Here is a 17,682-nt window from a genome sequence, read left to right on the forward strand (position 1 = left end):
CCATTCGGCGTGAACTTAGATGCAAACAGGCTCTTTCCATAGGGATAAGGGTTTTTTATTAACTTGCAATAAAGTATAACATATAATTTGAAAGAACAGGACAAAACATTTCATAACGATTTAACAATTCGAAATCTGCTAAATATGCCACACTGTTAATGTTAAAATATCGCACTATTCCTTACGGAATTTCAGCATTTGAAAACTTATTTAAGAGAAAGGATATGTAGACGTGGAAATATGATCCGTTTTAGTTCCCCTCAAAAGAGGAGACTATAGTTAATGACTGTCTTCTCAACGACCATTTTAACCAAAATAAGCTATTATCGTTAAAACCCGATTGCGCTATTAATTTCAGCAAATATTAGTTAGAAATTTACTCAAGATAAATATTGCTTTGTGAGTTTCAGGATATTTGTAATGTCGACGAGAATAAACTCAGTTAAAGCAAAATATTTGGCTTGAAAAATATAAAATAAAAAGTGGGAAATCCTATTAGGAAAAATAACAGAAATTTTCACAAAGAAATAAATGCATTAGTGTATAAAGTTTACAAATCACGTTTGTAAATTTTGATGAAAACTCATCATCGGGAAATTAGGGCTCTTCTGAGCCACATTTAATTTGGCTATTCTTGAATTTGGAAAGACGGTTTTCTTTTGTATGAAATGCGGCTTAATGTTGCATGAATTCAAAAAAGTTAAAAAGCTTTTTTCTGCACTGAGAGAAAAAGTATGATCCAAACTCCCTAAATAAGGTAAAATCTACCGTATTTCTAGCTTTATGGGAACAACAAAAAGTTCTGCATTTTGTACCGAAGTACTTTGGCAATGATTTTGATATAATTAACAATATAATATGTATTAAATATGGTAACGATGGTAAAAATTGGTAATTTCACCATAATATCACAGAATATGGCAGAAAAACCATTTATTCGGAAACATTTACTTTTCAGTTTCGTAATTTTTATTAAATGCGTGGTAATAGGAACTGTAATTTTGAAAACCTGAGTTTCCGGAAAACCGTTGCCGATCAAACTTATCAAATAAATGGTTTAAATACCGTATATTTTGTTTTATCAATTAGAATTAAGGTTTTTTTCTTCACCATAAATGTGATTCCCATACAGTACCGTAATTTTACCAGAATTGTTATTTTCCGTAAAGGGTTAATAATCGACCAAACTCATAAGTAAAACTTATCTCCACCTATCTGCTTAAACTCTATGTCTAAAATTATGTTATTTTAAGAAGTTTGTTGGATTGATTCCATTTACTGCGTGGTATTTTTGTCATAAACAAGTATTAGGAGATATTTTTGGAATTTTGAATTTTCTTACAGCGCTATCCTTACGAAATATGGTGCAGAAAAATAAATACTTTAATTATTCTTACATATAATTCAAAAATATTATCAAAAAATATTAATATTATTTATCATCCCAACTTGAATATTGTAAATACTGCTGGTCAGGACGCAAATACTTCAAAATAAAAAAAAAGCTTGATCAAAATATAGGTGTAAACTACCATTTTCTTTGTATCGGTTTACAGTTGACTAGTAGTGTAATATGAAAACAGTTTTATAATTCTCATTCCAATATGTCGTTGAATAATCTTCCCTAAAAAAACGCTTATTTTTTTACCACCCTCAGTGGGATGAAAATCAGTTTTCGCTGTCAAAAATTAAGAATTTTCAAGAGCTACTTCCAACTTTTTCTTGTAGCAAAATGTGCAAGGAACATGATAGGTAACTTTATTTTCCTATTAATAAAAAATGGCAATAAAATTCAGATAAAGTTAGCCCCAAATATATTGAATTGCCCTTTATTTGAGTGATTGGCATGCTGCTAATATTAGCCAAATTGTTAAATATTAGCAGCTATTCTTTTTTAGTTCCTGAAATACATGCGTCAAACATATATAAATTACTTTCATTCCACTGGGGAAATTTGGGTCCTTTTCATATCTTTTCTAAAAGATAAAGTTTGACTCTATAACTCTATAATTTAGAAACAGGTAAATAATTACAGTATTAATAAAATTTATTAAAAATTCTTTTTCCTTTATGTATTAAAAGGTCATTATAAAATTTATTTTCAACTTAAATAGAAATAATTATTGCTAACTGTTCATTTTATTCAGATAAGCATTTAATTTTCCAAATTTTTTTTAGATAAACGTTACCTGAATTTTGTTGAAATTATTGTTTATTTAATAGCAAAATAAAGTTCACTATCATTTCACTCGGGGCATTTTATTAAAAGAACACGATAAAAGTGACTTTTTGGTGAAGCCATCTACAGCATACGTGCAAATGATAGTATCTATCTTATTATATAAAACGCTAATACGTACGTATGTATCAATAAAACTGATGATATTTCTTTTCTCGCGCTGGCAACAGTTTTCATTTTTAATTGATTGGATTTGGCGCGCAAGAGCACGTAGTGAGCATCATATGTCTATCTATCTCCGATTGTCACCGAGAAAAAAACGGTTGGTTGTTTATGAGTACTGAAATAGTTCCTTTTCATTGGCAGAAATGAGAAGTGTTATGCTATTGCTATTTTATTTTGAATTGAGCGCTTTACTATTCCACGTTTTGTTATATTATCTTTACATCCGGCGTTCAGTGGCAGACTACTATTTCATATTGTTTTACAACACATGGCTTTAGCCCTTTTGTGGGAAAGACTTTAAAACAAAACTTACAACAGTTACTTTTCTCAACAACTGAAATTTAGAATAGTGTGATTAAGAAAAATATGTGAACTGTTTGCAATTTCAAATTAATATTGAAATTTTAATATTGTTTAGAATTTTCTACAGTGAAAAGTTTTCGGAACTTCAGTGTTCAAAAAAGTATACAAAAGATAGACGTTAAGAACGAATCCAATGAGCGAGTAAAGCGAGCATGGGATTGTGAGGCAATCCGAAATGAACTGCGAAAGCAGTTCCGGGGGTTGGCGAGCACCAGCGAGCAGGGGGCGAAGCCTCCTAGTCATATTCTAATTGTTCAGAGTCACAGACTGGGGAGTGCAGCACACTAAAAACTCTTCGTGTATTGAAAGGAATGGAGGAAATATTATGGTGTCAAAACTGAGTCTCGAACCCCTGTACCGTCTCTCAAGAAATTGACAGATTAATCCTCTCGGCTATAATGTGCACCCAGCAAGGAACTAAGTGGCTTCATTAGGTGGACTTAGTTGGTGTGATCAAATCCTGATTGTTTAACCGTATTAGGGGAAAGCTCGTAATAAACTGTTTTTCTCACAGTTAATTGCTTGATTAATATCTTATTTGAGGTTGTTTTGTCTTGTTCAAATATGAAATAACTATTAAATAAATTGTTATTAAATGATTTTTCCGAGAAATTTCTTACAGAGTACTTTACTAATTAATTTACGGTATGATATGAATGATTCATTGTAAGAGTATTTTTATTTGAAGATTATATTATGTATCTTGGTATTAAAGTAACATTTGAGAAATTCTTAAATATGTTAGCAGCAACATCAGATAGTAAGAGGTGCCCAGTTTTCTGTTGCTCCCCAGTCTCCATAGTCTCGCTTCCCTAGGAGAACAGTTATAATTCCTTTTGGTTCACCAAAATTCTCCTTTTGGTTTATTTATTTTATTTTCTCCCTAAAAAAGTCCCAGAATATACATTATTTATTCTATATAAAATAGCTTGTTCCTTAAATTGTCTTTGTCCTAAAAAAAAACGTTTTCTCTTCTCCCCCCAAACATGATCTTTCTGACAATTTAATTTAATTTTCATTATCAAAACCTGTTTAATATTTATTTCCCTATTATTCGTAAAATAATATTATTTATTATAAGGTAATGTTGGCTAACAAGGAATTTTATTTAGATAAAATATAAATGAGAGGTGAGAAGATATTTAAAAAAAAAACATTTTAATAACCAATAATAAACAGCTACAAATATTTTAAGATACGCGTTTCACATCTATATATATATATATATATATATATATATATATATATATATATATATATATATATATATATATATATATATATATATTCTGCTTGAAAATTATTTTTTTGTATGAATGTTACACTTTTCCACACTGTGATAAAATTATGCTTATGCGAACCATACATATAATATTCAATAATTTCATTAAAATTGTATTTCGATATTCAGTCGCTGTTGAGGCTAAAGCATTCATTAACGTTACAAGTCAACTTGCTCTGTCAATAATATGAGCGCGTATCATTTCAATATAATTAAATAGCTTTGAACCAATACCTTCACAGAAACATATTTAACAGGTAGATGCATTATCATGAATTATCAATTTCTACTGCACATTGAGAAATATAGCATATTGGCTTAAGTGAATGACTCAGGGTCGTATTTCATGTTATGCTGGTGATCGATAATTTTTTTTCTGTTGTTAAAATAAAAACAAACACGTTTCTTTCGATCCTTTCTTTGTTGTTGACCTAGTTGTTATTTACTTGTTTGATTAGGTCCAAAAGATTCATTACACGAGAAGAGGGTGTACTTTATATTTGTAAAAAGTGGACAATATTGTTGACAAATTTAAATTTTCTTTTTTATCTGAAAGTTGAATTAAGAGAATTGTATATAATGACAAATTGATTTTACTAAATGCTTTTTTTTCGTATCGAAAATTGCGACCAAAAATGCTAAATGTTTTTTAACATATTCACTGATAATAAATAATAATGACGAAAAATAATTACATTATTGCTTCGAAAAAATACAAGTAGCGTAGCACTGAAAATAAAACACAGTGGTGATTTTCTTATTTTTTTTTATTTCTTTATGAACTTAGGATGGGATTATATTTTACATATGCAAGTTCAATAATTTCTACTTGGGATTTTTTTTCTTTTGAGAAGCAACATATTAATCTTAAAAGTTTGAAAATAGATTTGAAGTCATGGTCACCTCTCGGCAGCTTTTTATCTCTTCGCAGCACCTCCAGAACGCTGCTTTTCGAAGCTCTGTCACCAAGGAAAATTTAAAAGCCATAGTTTAAGTGCCTTATACTCAAAGCAATTCGATGATTTTAAACTATATATATAAACTATATATATATATATATATATATATATATATATATATATATATATATATATATATATATATATATATATATATATATATATATATATATATATATATATATATATATACATATATATATATATATATATATATATATATATATATATATATATATATATATATATATATATATATATATATATATATATATATATATATATATATAATTTTGAAAACCTGAATTTCCAGTGAGCAGTCACCACGTGAAAGGAAAAAATACTGAATAAAGGGTTTAAATACCGTATATTTTGCATTTATTAAACAGAAGAATGTTTTTTATCAATATTTTACTACCATACAGTTTGATAACTTTACCAGAATGTTTTTTTCCGTGTAAGAAAAAGTAAACTTTTTCCTACGTGAAAGTAAGAGCTCATTTCCACCACGAATTTAGGAACACAATCTTATGTTTATCTTATTTCAATGTAATATACATAATAAAAAAAGTTGAAATTACGAAAATATAATTTCACGGTACAGTGATATAAAAATTTTTCAACATAAATAAAATTTCAAAGGCTAATGTTTTACACTTAGTTAATATTGTCGAAAATGATGTTGAAAAAAATGCTCAGCGAATATGTTAAGAATTATCAGATGCCTTAAATTGTTCGAAATGAATATTAATAGTGAGATTCTCGAAAAAGCCTATTCCTTTCTATTTATAGTTTTCATTTATTTCACACAATCAATTCACAGATAATCGATGAACATATCCCATGGGCTTACACCTCTTTTTCATATGTAAGTCAATTATCTTATTATAACTGATATTTATGGTTCGAATTGGTATTGGTTGGCTTATTCACCGTGAAATCACTCTGGAAAAAAAAATGGATTAATGAAAGACAATCTGCATTTAGAAAGTGTGGAAAATTTTTATGCTACCGACAAAAATGATTGTAAATTCAGATTTCTACTAGAAAAACTGAATAATATATTTTCATTCCATCTGAATACAACGCTGTCTAGAAAGTTTGAAAAAATAGAAAATAGATATTTGATGGATGATTGAAAAAGGATATAATTAATTTATTATTTGTTCATCGTCTTTCGCTGTCTCACGATTCGCATTTCTAATGTACAAACACGTAAGGCTGAAAATATTTTTTAGTAATTTTTTTAGTACACTGAGAAAAACGCTCGGTCACAACAACCAGGATATGGTAAAATTTACCTTCATGTGAACACCAAGAAGCTCGGTAAATTTTTACTATAGTGCTTTGGTAAATTTTAGTTTTGGTAAAATTAACAATAAAACATGGTTTTGGAAAATATGGTAAAGTTTGGTAATTTTTATCTTGACACCTTAAAGCATGGCATAAAAACGATTACCTTGCAGTTTTGTGTTTTTTTTTTACTAAAAATGTGGAAATAGGAACTATGTTATTATCTGAAAGAAAACTTCACATGCTTCAAAAATATAGAAAAATGTAATGACAGTCGACATGTTTCCAGCGCATCAAAAATAGTCACCCATTTTCAAAACTTTACAGACGTGAATGTAACGAAAAAAAAAATTATTTAAAAAAAACCCCTGTAAAGTTGCTAATGAAAGAGGGAGAATTAAAGGTAAGAAACGGAAATTAGAAAAACTACAGAAACCGAGAGAGAAAAAATATGAAAAACAGAATAAGGAAGAACACAGTGGCTGAGAGGCAAATTGGGGTAAAATGTATTTCCACGCGCTATGGAGAAGTGGGGAGGAACTAACATCTTTAACAAGAGAGTCAGCATTCCAATTAATAACATTAGATTCCAGGGTATAAGGATGAGCTGACATGACTGGGGGTGGAAATAATTCTGGAATTGACGAAATTATGATATTCCAATTAAGGGAAGCAATTGAAGATTTCTCGAATTCTTGATAACGGACATAACAACCATGTTCCATAATTCTGAATTTTAAAGCACGGAAGTAACAAGATTTCTGTATGAATTAGAAGAAGAGGGGTGGTTTAGTGAGTTTAGCGAGAACTGAATCAACTCTAGAAGGGTTAAATATACGGTTAGCAGCGAATGGGCCGAGGAAGTTACTTTCGGAGTTTAAAGAAGAAGAGTTAGAGCAAAGGTTAAGTGCACGGAAAACGAAAGAATGAATTTTCTGACAATTAGGGTGATTGGAGTCGTGGTGCCTCAGGGGATAGAGAATTCGCCTTCTAATTAGGCGCACCGAGTTTCTCAGCGATGGCTGGTTGTATTCCGCACCGACCAACCACCATGCTGACTTAAAATATCATCAGTAGTAGACGGATCAAGGGTTTGAAACCCCTTGCCTCTGGCTAACCATGGAAGATTTTCGTGATTTTCCTCGAGACGTAGCGCAAATGCGGGTTAGTTACATCAAAGAAGTCCTCCAAGAAGGTCAATTTCTTTTAATAATTGACCTAAGAGTTTCCTTGTCTTCTGGAAGTTCTAAAACACAAGGCTACGGAGTTGAACATTAGTAGCTGTAAGCCCAAAAAATTGGGTCGGCAGTGCAAGGTTATAAAATGAAATAAAAATTAGGATGATTGGAATTAAATATTAAATTTCTTTAACGAATATTGAAATTTGGACCCCTTAATGTTAATTTTACTTTTTGTGTATTTCGCCATTTATTGAGAACTTTTAAAGCGAATTGAAACATTTTTGCACACAATTATAAGATTTGTTTGTCGAAAGATTTTTGGATTATTATTATATAAAATATTAATAAAAATATTAACACGAAATAATTCTTTTTTGTAAATATTAGTTTTCAATTATTTTATTTAATAATAATTTTAAAAAATTTGAATTGTAAGGTTTGTAATTTTTTGCATCATTTTAAAATACGTAATTTTAAATGGCAAAATAAGAAGTTTTAGCAAAATCAGTTGAATAGTTCCTGAGAAATCAAATTTTAAATCTACGACTTTTTTAAAATTTGATTTCTCAGGAACGGTTCGATTGAATTCGATCAATTTTGTATTTTGTCTTGTGAATTTACATAATTTAAAATGATACAAAACATTTTATACCTTACAACTCAAATTTTATTTTGATTATTATTAAATAAAATAATAAATATTTATTGAATTAACATTTTTTGAATGAAATTAACTTTAAACAAACGAATTTCATAATTGTGTGCAAAAATTTTTCAATTCGCTTAAAAAGTTCTCGAGGTATAGCGAAATGCGCAAAAGTTCAAATTAAAATTAAGGGATCCAAACTTTGAACCTCTCTCCTGTCCAAAAAATTGGGATCATATTTCCCGGAATTTTTGCTACCACCTTTATTTTGGGAATCAGAATTCCGAATCCATCAAAAAAGGGCATGTTTATTCAGAAAAAAGTACGTTTTGTGTCTGATTTCGTAAGTTTTTGTGCCTGTTCGTCGTATGATCTGCACTTATTAATTAGCATATTTGAGATAACCCCCTTGAGCCTTTAAGATTGAGTCCTAGAAAGTGAAGATCAAATCATTAGATAAAAAGTTATTCTGGGTTGTCTGTTTTTCTTTTGTCACACTTTACCTCACATGTTTGTCTTTTGCTAAAATACCTCGCTTTCATACTGATTTTTTTTAACATCAATCAAGGAAACAAATTTTCAAATTCTAATAGCAAACAACTAGAACTTACAAATCTATAAAAAAAGGGAGTTGGTTTACCGGCAAATGTTGAAGCAAAGTTCAAAAAAACAATTAAATAATTAATAGGTTTTAAAAAAAATAAAAATAAAAGTTAATAAATAAATTAAAATTCCGGATTCAGCGAAATTCAATTGTGTGTTTTACGAATCCAAGCCCAGAACCAAGCTAAAGTTGCATTATTGCATGATCTCGAAGAGTCTTCAATATGAATGTAGTTTCAAATTTCATTTGTGAGGGAATTTTATTTGTTATTAAGGATTATCATGCGTTTACTAAATGATAGATCAGCACAAAAATCTTATAATAATAACGCATGCATAGAAACACGGAAAATTTTACCAAATTAGGGTAGTTTTGACAATTTCTTGTTTTCTCAGAATATGATGTGTTATTGTTGCTCCACAATGTGTTTACATCAAGTTTATCACAATTTATTTACGCACCTTTTTTAAGAACCATGTGTGCACTTTTATATTTCGTAAAACTAAGCTATGAGTGCAATATTAAAACGATTAAAAATTTTAATGACTAATCTTGAAACGGAAATAATTTAAATTTAAATTCTGTTTAAATATCTCAAAAAAAATTTCATAATTCTTTAAGTCTTTATGCATACGACAATGAAGTCTGATAATTACAAATTCCAAACATTGTTTGCTGATGTTTACTGCTGTTATACATTTAATGCGTCATTAATAAGACAAAATGAAAAGCTATTCCACATAATCAGTGGTGTTTTGACATAATCTCTTATTATGACAAATTTAATGTTATGCAAATTGCTTAGATTTGGAGATTAAATACCTATTAGCTAGCTATCATTGTGATACTATATATATATTCCTGTTACAATCTAATTTAAACATACATTTTATCACATGGAGGACTTACTGATAAGATAAAGTAAACTTAACGTCGAGGGGATAAGTTTTGATCAAATGCAATTAGATAGTTAGCGTGCAAGAGATAAATATTAAAATACAAATCACAAAAAGAATAAAAATAATTATTTTGCTTATTAATTGTATTTCTAAGTTTGACCCTTTTAAAGAACTTCGAAATACCTATTTACTTTCTCTTAAATGATACGAATGAAACGTTCTGGATATTGAAAAGGTCTATTTATTCGATTTTGAAAAAATCTAACAAAAATATTTATTGCTTGGAATTTATGAATAAGCTAATTTTTTTACATTTTAAAATCTAAAGAAATAAGAATTAAGTGTACTATTTAATTTAAAACTTCTTTCTCTTCATAGGGGAAATATCAGTTGACATATTTTAAGCTCTCGAGAGCAGTTGCAAATTTTCAAGACTTGTTCACGTCTTGAAAATGAGCGCCAGTTTTCGAGCGCTTGAAACATGTCGACTTTTTTTACATATTTCCTATTTATATATTTTTGAAGCAAATGAAGTTTTTAATTAGGTTACAAATTCGCTTCGGTTTTTTGGGATTATTTATTTAATACGAATTAAGTGTGTTTAAAACAGCGTAAACATGTAATTATTTAAATCTTTATAGACCGAATTCACCTTGATATCTTGTAGTTTAAAACCATTATTTTTTTGTTGCTGCCTGTAACATAACTGTTACTTACACATTAGTTTTGGACACAAGGTGATACTTTTAACAAAAAGTATAGGCGCGAAACAATAAAATAGCTACATTATACATAAAAGTGTGAGAATTTAAATACAAGAAAAATAAAAGTTACGCATGTTAGCAAAAACGGCACTTCATCATAGGATACTTCTCCCCGACAACATGCTGGAGCCTTTCTGTTTTTGCTAACATTCACATTATTGCTAGCAAGCGTATCTCTAGATTTCGCTTTTCTTGTATTTAAATTCTCACATTTTTATTTATGTTGCTTACTTATCACAATTTTGGTTTAAGCTGCTTTTTATCGCTCATCCATTTTGACTTATTGTTTTGAAATTAAGATCTGTTCTTAATTGTTCAATTCCATTTTCATACTTTGAGATGAAATATCTGCTTTATTTTTAAATGAATATCACTTTACTGTTTTATATTTATCCAAAATAATCAGAAATATTAAAATTAAAATTAAATATATCGCTTAAACCAGTGTTTCCCAAAGTGTGGTAAGTGTACCCACAGGGGTACGGGAACAGTTTAGTGGGAATACTCGTTCTTATGCGAAATATCTTGCAGCAAACGAAATTTTCAAATTTTTTTTTTAGAAAACAATTCTAGTCATGAAAATTTAAGATTGCGTATTTTTCTATTGGCTATTTTTTGCAGTTAACAGTTAATTAGTAGTGTCAACAGCCAGTTGTGATTTTTATTTTTGGGCAATTTTTTTATACTTAAAAATACATTAATTTTTTATGAGTGGTACACAGAGCTACAAAAAATTTAAAAAGCAGGGTACACAAAAGTCATAAGTTTGGGAAACACTGCCTTGAACGAAAATAAATAGCCACTAGTAGCTATTTAACATTAGAGGGACTCCCCGTAGCGAAAAACCGTCCGTATTATCACTGCATCCACAAATTATTTTCTATTTCTGATTTTAAAAAAAAGGAATAAATGGAGTAAGAATTGCTAGCAATTGCTTGCGCAAATTAAACGAAAAACAAAAGATATTTTTTCTATCTGTATTCATGAAAAATAAGGATTAATATTTCTTTTCTTATATTTTGTGACAAAGATAGGCATTTAATGTTAATTTTTCTGGTTACTGCTTTATCTGTCGGCAAACTACCTGTTACGGTATAGTAATGAATTTTATTTGAAAACACTTCGAATAGGCAAAATTCAGAAGACCAAAAATAACAATTCGGTTATCTTCTTTCTTTAAAATGTAAAGATTTTATTTTGATTGTCTTCTTCAAACTCAAACTTTCTATCTGATTGCTTTACTGAGTATTGTATATGCATTTGTTTTTTCTTTTTTTGTGAAGTTAAAATATAATTGTAAAAAATTCAACTGAAATTTAAACAACACGAAGATTTTATTTAAAACTTTAAAATATTTAGTAAATGCAGGTTTTGCTAAATATATGTTAGATTAAGTTATTTTTTGCAAAAATCTCAATTTGATTGATAGGAAGTAGTTGACAAATTAAAATTTTTGAAGATCGTGGTGCAGAGTGACTCTGCAAATTCTGCTGTTTTGTAAATTCTAATTACCCCATATGTTTGACTATTGCTAAGGATGTATTAAAATGTTCACAAGACTATTACATGTAAACCGGTTTTTATTTTATAAAAAGTTCTTTTAATATGAATAAAAAATATTCAGATATAATTTGAATCTTAAAGAAATATTTTTTTTAGTTTTAGAAACATAAGAAAATATCAATATCAGTTCTTTTGAATCATTACAAATCGAAGTAATAAAGAGCTTAACGCTATAAAGAAAGCGTATTTCACTCATAAATTTTGATACTGTCAAAAATGTTTCCGTTTCTTCCAATTGGAAACGTAATAAAGTAACTTATAGACATTAGGAGTAGTTACCGAGCTTCTAAATAAACACATAATTTAGGTCATCATTGTTTATTCTATATTTAGCCACTATATGATTGATTTATCAGGCAGTCTGCCTGGAGTTCACGATTAATTGTAAGACAAATATTATTTATTAGACAATTAATAAAACTGTTACTGATAGAAGCACACTATATTTATATCATCACATATGCTACTTATTACTTACTATTGACAACCTTATTGTAGTTTAATTGTGATGCTTTAATTAAAGATAATTAAAAAAAATTATAAAAAAAATCTTTTAAACTACTAAAATGAAATTTGTCCTAGCGCTACTATTTCTGTATTTCTTTTAGTTTTTATAGTGTATTGTCAGTACTGGTTACTCGGTCTTTTAGTTAGCCATTGTTTCTTAATGCAGATATGAAAAAAAAAGATTAAGTTCACTTAAAATTTGCTGTGTTTCTTACACTATGGTAATACCAAACTGCTCGTTAGTTTTTATCGAACCGCTGTGGTAATAATTTTGGTAAAATGAACAATAAAATATGATTTTATAATATGTTATAAAATTCAGCAAATGTAGTAAAATTTCGTACTTTTATTATAATATCTTATAGCATGGAATTAAAGCCGTTTATTCTATTAAATTTACTTTTCAGATTTGTACTTTTAATTAAATGTGGAGTAATGCGAACTATAATTTTTGTAATACGAACTATAAAACCGGAATTTCTAGTAAACCATTACTATATAAATGGAAAAATTATCAAATAGAGGCCGGGATAGTCTGGTCGATAGGGCTCTGGGTCCATGTCCGAGAGTTCGTGGGTTCGAACCCCACCGGCCGAAGACTCCCCGTGTAGTAAAGTGACTGATACACGTTAATGAGATAATTGTTTTTTCTGTCTGATATTTTTCGTAGTTCCTCTCGTTTGGCAGCAAAACAAAGCTATAGGTTATATAATTTCACCATAAAACCGAGATATATTGAATGAATATGAATAATAGGCTAAAATCATTTTGAACACGAACATAATTTTAGGCTAACTTCATGAGAGGATTTGAATCACTGTTCAAAAATGGTGAAGCTGACTTCGCAACTTTAAAAATGAAAGTGTTAGTTTGTTCTAATAAAAATATTAATTATATTTATTTTGCAATATTATTATTAATTATATTACATAATTTGCATTGACAAAATCTTTATTTATTTACAGTTGTAAGAATGGGTATTTTTCCTTAAGACCTTCTTATAGTTTGTTTTAGATTTTCTAAACGTTTTTGTAACTTGTGCTAATCTCTTTATTTTACAATCATTTAAAAAGATTTTAAGCGAAATAAAAAATTAGGAATTTTTTATTATTATTATTATCACGGGTGAGTTCTTTTTCCACCACAAAATATTGTAACTAACTATGTTTTCTTCCATATTTTAGGCTTTATTTTTTTTATGCTTGGTTTTTATGACAATTAAAAAAAACTATCGCAATGACAAAATATTTTTTGCCAATTAGGATCCACTATTATATGTTTAGAAAAAAAATAATAACAATTGTTTCTTAGTTTTTATTAAAACATTAAAATGAAATTTAACTTCGAATTAGTAAATTAAATTGTATTAAAAAATAAAACAATATTTAATTTTAGGTGGCAATAAGAAAAAATGCTACACAAAACGGACTACTTTAACCACTGATCAATTTTATTAAAGCAATATTAGACTAATATCAGTCTTCAATATAGAAAATTTATACCCGTTTCTTTCAAAGATAATGTATTACACCGAGAAGAAAATAATGGTCAAATTTACTGGAGTATGGTAAAATGTACGGTGTTTCTGGTTATATTGGCAAACCAAAAAGCTTGGTAATTTTTACAGAAGCTTTTTAGTAAAGATTTTGGTAAAATTAATGATAAAATATGGTTTAATAATAGGTGACAGCATTTGGTAAATGAGTTAAGAATTGGTTAATCTATCACGATACTTTAGAAAATGGCATAAAAACCATTTATTCGGTAAAATTTACTTTTCAGTTTAGTATTTTTTTTATTAAATGTCAGATAATAAGAAATAGCTTTAAAAAATCAGAATATCCGGTAAAAGTTAGAAAGGGCACTTTCGTACGGTGCGATAATTTTACCAGAATTTTTTTTTTTCTGTTTCAAACTAATTCGTGACTTAGGGATTTCATTTTTCTTTCCATGAAATTTTTTTATTAAATGCTGATATTATAAAGAGCACTTTGGTTTTTGGTTATTAAAATATCTATATTATTTTCAAAAAAAAGAACGAAAATATTGAAGCATTGTAAACAAAATTCATGTTTTGTGTATTAAAGAAATAAAAATAAAATGAGTTACGTTCTGTAAGTACTTTCTTTTTGTATTAAACTAGTTACTTTCTATAAACTAAGTGCTTCTTTTTATGTTAAACTAATAAATATATATATAATAATTATTTATTACTTTGAAGCATACAATAATAAAATTTTATTGCTTTCAGAATTGGCGTTTGGTATTCTATAGAATTTGTAAGCAATGTAAAATATATTCAATCGTTTGCCGTATAGTATGCTGAATAATTATATGGTATGCTTTTGTAGATAAGTATTATACAGTATGCTTTTGTAGATAAGTATTATATAGTATGCTTTTGTGGATAAGTATTATATAGTATGCTTTTGTAGATAAATCAACAGTCATTTTTATCAGAAAAGCAATTACAAAGTAATTGAATTTCATGAACTACTGGCATCAAATTTATCTCAGGTGCAGCTTAAGAGATATTATGATGCATGTATATTATTTAAAATGATTGCCGTTTTTGTTGGACACGGAAAACGTAGGGATACATAGTACATTATAGAGCCTTTAAATGTTTTAAAAAGAAGTTTAGGGTTTTGAATTTGAAAAATCGTAAATGATCATTAATTTTATGATATTATTTTTTACTTTATGTAGTTTGTTTACTTACTGTATGTACTTAAAAAAGATTTAAAAATAAAATAGTATAGAGATTTACAAATAATTATAAGCTGTACATATACATTTATAAAACAGGTAATATAAATTTCAAAACCGAACCAAAAGCAGAAAGTAATATATTATAGCGTCTTTAAAATTTTAAAAAATTAAAAATTTCCATTTCTCAAATTGATTAGATAAAAGTGCTTGATAAAGCACATTTGTCAATGAAATGTGCATTTTCTGTCTTGTCTAGGACTCTGAATTTGAAAACTCGTGAACGGTTATTAATTTATTATTATTTTTTTTACTTTATGAGACAAAAACAGACTTATAATTATTTTTACTTCTCTGTACTATTTAACTTTTAAGTTGTTCATATACATTTATAGAACAGCTAATACAAATTTCTATCTAGAAGATTTATCAATGAAAAACTGAGAATTGTATAATTTTTTTATGAACACTTGGTAAACCGTAATACAAATTATGTATTTGGAATTACTGATAACGAATTTTCAATGTTTCTGATTCTTGATTCTTACGATTTTGCTTCTTTTATATTACTTTTTGGTATGCTGCATATTATTATTTTTGAATATCTCACTTTCAAATATTTTCATTTTAAATTTTAAAATTTGAGTTTATTTCTTGAAATAATTAAATATTTTGAATGCTAAAGCTTCTATTTTTTATTTTCCATCATGCTCAAAAATATCAGTTTTATGTACATAATTTTAAAAAAAATAAGCAAAAGTATGAAACAGGAGGAAATTTTTTGAATGGAAGCAGGAAGAATTTAAATTTAAAATTTTAAATTTTAAAGTCGATATTTTTCATATCAATATGTTTGATATTTGTTCGATATAGATAATCAATTATATTTTGACACTTAAATATACAGTTAAACATAAAAGATAAAAATACAATTATTAAAGAAACGTAAATATTATAATTTGCAACATAGTTTATAAAATATTTGAGTGTCATAATATTATTAATTTAAGTGTCATAATAAAATTGCTAGCTAGAATATGGCTAAAATCGGGAACCGATTCTTCTACCTTAGTCTGATTTATTTACTATAAATCATTTCAGCACAAATAGATATTTATGAAACTCTTATTTGATGTTTATAAAGTATTTAAGTTTTAATTATATTAGTTATCAAGTATTTAAGTGTTATATTATTATTTTTATTGAAATAAATAAAAAATTTTTCTTAAATATTTGTTTATAATTCATTCTTAATTTCACTCTTCAAAAACATGTTTTAAGTGATTTGAAACATATAGCTAGGCCCATTAATAAATCGGGAATCGATTCTTCTACTTTAGTCAGATTTATTTACTATGAATCATCTCAGTACCAATAGATATTTTTGAAACTCTTATATGATGCCAATCACCGAAACGAAATTCCAAAATCTTCCCTCCCTTCCATAGCCGGCTCTATTAATAACAATCAGGAAGAAAACAAAAAGAACACCCTTATATAACTCTGATAATTTCTAGCAAAAAAGATCAAATCGTTAGCCTTATTTTGAAAATAAAGTCGAAATCTTACCATAAAAAGACATGATGCTCAAGATCGTCGACTACCATTTCAAGATCAGAGGATGTGAAGATAAGGAAGATGCAGAGTGAGTAGAGAGTTCAAATGCATAGATTGAGCGGGATCCATTCAACATCCATTCCTTTAGAGAGCCGCATCGCGGATCGTTTTGTTACTACTCTCGTCACGATGGTAGTCGTCAAGCTGAGAAATCTAACTTTTTAGCGGGTTGCTAGTTTGGCGCATTCAGCGTTCGTTTGGCAATATTGCTAAAGTTTTTCTTTAAAATAAGCATACCTATTTAAAAGAAATATGAAAAAGAAAACTAGTTTTCTTCCAAACAATTATTAATCCATTGGTTAACTTATTTAAATTTAATTTTTGAATAGTTTTTTAATTTTTAATTCACATATTTACTTTGTAGTTGAAAAAGGAAAAATATGTACATAGTTGAATTCTATAGATTTAGGAAGGAGTTCTGAAACTAAGATTTTATTTCTGGCTGCAGCATGTATTTGGAAACAGTACAAAATTCTATTTTTTAACAGATTTCGATATTAAATTGTGGAACAATTAAATCCTGTTTTAAAGACGTTCAGTATGTTTAAAAATACATCATACACAAAATATGATATAATTTAGTGTATTAGAGCAATATTTATTATAGCTCGTCGGCAATGAATAGTTATTGAAAGACAGTAACTTTTACTTTATATTTTGTAATACAGGATTGAAGTACTCTTTTGGAAAAGAATCATTGATATGCAGGATAAATGATTAAATATCTACACTAAGGACTAAACAGAAAGCAAACATCAAAACTCTCACAGCTTCGCATTTTTTTCGTGAATTTACAAGTTGTTTAGTTGTAAACAGTTTCTGTTTTGCTGTTTAGTCCCTTTTAATTTTATACATTAATTTAATTGATTTTCATTTTTTTTTTCATTTCAA

At 27.8% G+C, this 17,682-nt stretch overlaps 1 protein-coding gene across 1 annotated transcript in view; it reads right to left on the reverse strand.

Moving 5' to 3' along the window:
• The window catches only part of LOC107441252 (uncharacterized), a 181,461-nt gene extending 164,544 nt beyond the window's left edge, over positions 1-16,917 (reverse strand). Inside the window, exon 1 of the mRNA XM_071179990.2 lies at positions 16,744-16,917. The gene's annotated coding sequence lies outside the window, so the exon portion shown is untranslated. The remainder of the gene's footprint in view (positions 1-16,743) is intronic.
• Between the last annotated feature and the right edge of the window lie 765 nt (positions 16,918-17,682).

Source organism: Parasteatoda tepidariorum, chromosome 1 (genome assembly GCF_982258835.1).
Source record: "Parasteatoda tepidariorum strain Cologne lab strain chromosome 1, Ptep-v5.0, whole genome shotgun sequence".
Classification (NCBI taxonomy): Eukaryota; Metazoa; Arthropoda; class Arachnida; order Araneae; family Theridiidae; genus Parasteatoda; species Parasteatoda tepidariorum.